This window comes from Budorcas taxicolor, chromosome 5 (genome assembly GCF_023091745.1).
Source record: "Budorcas taxicolor isolate Tak-1 chromosome 5, Takin1.1, whole genome shotgun sequence".
Classification (NCBI taxonomy): Eukaryota; Metazoa; Chordata; class Mammalia; order Artiodactyla; family Bovidae; genus Budorcas; species Budorcas taxicolor.
In genome coordinates, this window is record NC_068914.1 from 23,391,265 (window position 1) to 23,397,264 (window position 6,000).

Genomic DNA, 6,000 nt, shown 5'->3' on the forward strand with positions numbered 1-6,000 from the left:
TGTAACTACTGTCAACTGATTGGGCTAATATCCATCAGAAACTAAACAGGTATGAACAGTCAAGCTACTTCTGGATTTTCAGTGTCTGTCTTGATTATTTATGAAACAATTAACATTATAAAAGTTATGAGTTTTCATGTCACAAATGTGTGTGTTTCAGAGTTCCATTGTGTTCAACAGTTGTGCACACTGAGTTTTGGGTTTAAGAAGGTTCACCAGAATACATATTAATATATGGGGAAGAGTTATCCTCCATTGGGGATATGGGCATCTAACTATATCCCCAAGTAAGTTATGATACAAGAAGTGCAAAGAGTTCTGCATGACTCTAAAACTTTATTTGTATCAGCTTGCAAGTATAATTAACAGGAAAAGACCAATTTGAGAAACCTTTTGATATTGAGTAAAATATAACAAAAAATATGAGCAAGTTGTACCACTGAACTATGAAGTAGAGTTAAAGAAGCTGAAGTGATTTTGATAACATGTTTTACAATAAAAGTCATTCAGGTCACTTTTAACTACCATCATTGCTCATTCCTAGTTGAGTTCATAATGGATGCTATAACAGTTTCAGAGACTAGTGCAATGCTTCTCTCTTTCTACTCCCATCTCTCTTTGGAGGAGTCAACTTTCAGTTTTACTTTTTTTTTCATGCATAGAGTTCCCATTCCTAGGATTTCAAACATGCATTTCCTATTCTACTCTATCAAAATTATACCAAAATTATGACTTCACTTTGTAATAAATCACCATTAATGGATTTTTTCAACAACCATGTCATCATAGTTTGACAAGGTACAGTTTAAACATACAACTTCAGTTAATGATAGGAGGACTGGTTTGGGTAAAAGAATGTGTGAAACACAAGGATGCATAAAAGTTGAGAGCATGATGTGTATGCTGTTGAGCAAATGGGAACGCATTTAATCGTTCATTATAATTTATAATCATTCATTATAAATTATGAGAAAAATGCAAACTTTTCATTGTAATGTATTATATTTTTCTTCCACAATGCTCAGTTTCCTGGGCTAAGTAAGTAAACTTTCTAAGAGCAAAAGCTATAAACTTCTTCCTGTGGGCAAGTATGCATAGTATGCATAGTTAAAACTGAGTATGCACTGGCCCACAATAATTATTCTGAACAGAGTCTACTCCCTGAATGAAAAAGCAGTGCGTAAAGGAATCAGAGAATCCAAATAATTGTTTTCCAAAACTAGCTAGCTAACTGGGGCAAAACAGGGGATTTCTTTGTTGAAATGTTCCCATCATTTTCTGTTCTATGAGGACGTTACAAGAGTCACATCTATCACACTCTCTCAGAAGTGAGAAAATAATTTATTTAAGAATTATCAAACTAGTATATCTTAGCTTCTAAGCCATATACTCAAGAATAATGAGTCTCATTTACAAAATCTAGTATCTGTCTGCTTCTACACCAGCCTTCCACAGCTTTGAGTTTAGGAGGCAGCATTGGATGCCAAAACAATATAAACAACTTGAAATTGTATGATTATCAAATAATCTCTGTATCTATCTTTTAAAAATGACTCTTTACCCAAAATGAGATGTGAAAAAGTCCCCCTCTTCAAAACAGATGGTTGCCAGCTTAGCTTAAAGCAAACAACTATAATTAAGGAAAACGTAATAATAGTAAAAAAAAAAAAAATTACCTTGGAGAATGTCCCAGGAGTAACGCCTGTTGCAGTAATCAAAGATGCAATAAGAACAAGATAAGCAGGGCTGAGAAAGACATCTGTCCACCTGACTCAATTCCCGCAGTGTGCAGCATCTCACAGTCTAATTCAATTCAAGCCTGCTAATAGTATAATACTTATAAGCAAAATTAGCAGCAAATACATTAACAAATCCTTGCATTATAAAACATAGTTAAATGAATCTAATCAGTATGTATGAAGATGGTGTATATATTTATAACTGAGCTCTGCTTCTGTAGGGGAATGACTGAAATTTCCTAATGATAGTGATTGCCCATCTATGCACCTTTTTAAATCACATCACAGAGATTTGTGCTTCTTCTAATGATACTTTGCTTTATCTTGCTAATCAAAACTCACCTTTTTCCTTTAGTGAAATCAATTTATGTATGAAAAAAATCTTTGAGAGGGAGGAGAAGGTATATATTACCTAGAATGACAGTTCCAACCTGGTTAGCCACTAGCATCACTGGCAAACATTGAACTGAAATCTCAAGGTAGCAAAGGTCTTTGAAATCATAATCTACTAAAAAAATTTTTAGTTGAAAAACTGGAAGGTTTTCATCAAATTAGAAAGATGATAAATATAAATCTTTCCAGTATACATATCACAAGTGGAAATTAATAAATTAAAATATTTCTTACTTTCTAATGGACTCAATAAATGAGTCTGGAAAAAATTCAAACACTAAATTTCTAAGGAAAATTTTAAATTATTCCCTTTGTAGTTGTCTTATGACATTAATAAAAACTGAATATATTAGATGCAATATTCTTAAAATTGCCTCTGTTCTTTGCAAATCTCTTAATTTATCAATGTTAACATATATATTCCCCCATAAAATTCCTTCTATATGAAGGGTAAGTACCCCCATGACTAAAACAGAAAGGTCTGCTTCATCAGGCTGACATTGTTGCACACTTAACAGCTTCAAAGGAGGTCAGTTTTCAAGTCATATTAAAACAAGACAAAATTGGGAACACACAGTTAAGGACCCAATTTGGGCCTCAAATCTAATAATTAGTGCTCCTCAAATTTTAATGAGCAGCTGAAAAGACTAACATCTAACAGTAGAGGTATTTCCAATGGCTTCCTACACCTTTACTTTAAGGGTGGTCTTTGCATCTCATCATCCTTGAGCTTGTAGCTTCCTATTAACTGCTAACAGTTTGCTACCAGAATGACAGTCAGGCATGCTCATCCCAGTCAATTACTCCCAAATAATGTGCTTTCCTCTTAGTCCGTGCACCAAAAATCTCTCATCACCTTTTAGGAGTCCATCCCATATATCAATTGATTAATAGCGTTCTAGTTAAAATTATTAGCTTAAAATCCCAATGGCATTATCCTTTTTCTTTTTTTTTTCTTCCTATTCCAAAAAACATTCTTACCTTTTTTGGTGTCAAATCCATACTTCTCTGCTAGTGATTGTGGTTCCCATGGATACACACTTTTTATAGTGGTAGAATGAGTAGAATGAGATGGAGAGTTTTCCTGGTCATATTTAGCCTTCTCTAGTGAACTCACTGCAGAACTGTTTCACTGTCACTGTAATTTTCTAGGTCAGCAAAGCAAGCACCAGAATATGAAATTGAATGAAATCCATACTTTCTTTTGTCAGCCTGCCTTTTGTTAAGATTGTCTGTCTATTGCATATTTAGGTAGCAAACAACCATTTTTCTGTTTGGAAGGTCAGAAATATTTTTATTTGACTTGGTCAGAAAATTTAGGGGAATCCAGTTAAAAGAAAATAACTTGAATATTATTTTCATAATTCTTTTTAAGTTGACAAAAATGTGCAACCTGGAAAATGTGTATTTATATATAATTTTTCATTTATATATCACATGCCAGAAAGCAACACTTAATCAGACAAAAACCCTATAGCATTTTTTTCATAACCCCCTTCCCATACCATTAGAATATCTTTATTATTAGTATTTTGCATTGTTTTACTACCAAATAAACAAGTCAGGCCTAATGACAGAAAAGTCTACACACTAAGTAGTTTAAAGTTTTCATTTTGGTTCTTTGGGTCTATTAGAATAGAAAAATATGGATGTTGTTAAAACCAGGTTTAAGCAACTAAAGATGTCCTAATCAAGGTGTTAATACTATCCTAGATATCTAAAAATGAGAGAGAAGAATTAAAATTTTAAATGTATTTTTTGCCATTTTAACTAATTTACATGAACAAGAAACATTTTCTATTAAAGCAAAAGAATAATTTCCTATGTTCATCATGTTCATCATTATACATGTGAATTTCCGTCCCCACCAAGATAGAGAGGACCTATTCTTGAACATTGTTAAAGAAGATAATACTAATTGAGAGAACCACTTCTAAAGAGAACCCAGTCTTACCTTCAGATGGTAGATGGTTTGGTCTGGCCTTTATGTAGCTTGTGGGATGAGATGTTCATGGCTATAGGCTGGCTTTTAGGAACCCAAAACCCCCACTGGTTTATGAGAACAAAACCCAAGGACTGACCTTCAAAATGAACAAGTTGGAGGAAAAAAATCAGTAAGTACAGAGCAGTTAAAAGAAAGTAGGTAAATGACAGAGGTGGAGAAGGGAATAAGAAAGGTAGTCGCTGAAGCAGTGAACTTTTATACCAGAGAGAGGAAGAGTTCTGTGAAGATTTGGCAACCTCCTCCTGAGGAAGATTTTAAGGATAAGACGGGGCACTTGTCTTTGGCGGTTTGGAATGAAGTCAGGTCGGGGCAGGAGGGCACATTGTGTAACTTTTGAGGATCATTTAGTGATATTGTTTGCAAGATGAGAAGCAGAAATCCAGACAATCTTCTAGGCTGATGATGGGTGAAATTCTTACCAGTATCAGAGTGAATCAAGATATTATATATTTAACAAATATTTGTTGAGCAATGTTGATGTTCCAAACACTGCCCTAGGTTCTTAGGATACATCAGATAACAAACCAGTGATTCTTGCCATGAGCTAAGTCTATGGTAAATGCTATTACCTTACTTAATTTTTTTAAAATAACCCTATGTGATAAACATTATCAGTTCTATTCCTTGGATAAAGAAAGTAAGGATATAGATCTTGCTACAAAACTCACTGGCTTTAAAATTTGTTTGCAATGTAGAGTCTGAACTTTTAGCCATCACAGCAGATTTCCTCGAAAATGAGATGGGATTTTTCAGGTGAAAATGAGATACACATTTCAAATGCTGGCTGAGTTCCTGTGTAAGAACAAAGGGATCAAAACTTTGTGCACACACACACACACATACATACATACATACATACACCCCCACATCATTGATAGGTATATAAGTAATTAACTGAATATTATCACCGCTAATAACTGAACAAAGACAATCAGGTATAAAAGGAATGAATATCTCATCTATGTGATCTGAAAGCAAATGAAAACACCAAATTACCTTCCATAGAAGTGAAATCTTCCATGGAGATGTATGTTTAAAACCCATCTTTAGCATCAATTGGTAACAAATATTTGTAGACACCATTTCTTTCCTTCTTTACTGCTAATATGTATTTATGTGTTTAAAGTTATGGATCCCATGGGAGGACTGGCCAAGGATTACTGAAATAAGGTAAAATTTCCTTGAATTCTAAACTGACTGAACCATAGGAAATGTAAGTTTCCTTCTTTATAGAGGTAACAAAATGAATACGATATGTACCTGACTGTAAGCAAATTCAATTCTTTGACTTTACATGATCCTTCTTCCTAGAGACAATTGAAGGCTAGGCTCTCCCTCTTGCCCCTGTTGCTTGCTATACCTCTCCTTCTCAGGCCTGGGGTAGTTGACTTCCTGGTCTTTCTTAAAGTGGAGTCAGAAATGTTTCCTTTAAGTGTGAATGTATTTATTCGGGGTCTTTACTTTTGAGTACCTGGTGCCTCAGAATGATGGTGCCTGTTCCCAACTGTCATAAAAGGAAGCTCCAGAAGGAAGTTCTTTTAAAAGAGGCTCAGATTTCTAACAACCATCTCCAAACATCTCTTCAATGTAGGACATATATTACAGCAGCTATCTAAATGGTACTAGCAGAATACTAATTCTGCTCATGTCCTCTGTTTTCATTCCAAATGAGATATTTTTTTAATTCAAAAGTTTTCTTTCCTTTGCATCTTCGAGAAGAATGCTTATTTGTTTGTTCTGAGTATTTGGTCTTAAAATATGTAGCATCTCTAAACATTTTAAAGCCCCATTTTTATAATTACATAAATAGTTCAAAACCTGAAGTTATATGTATTTTTTTCTATTCAGACAGCCATGTATTAT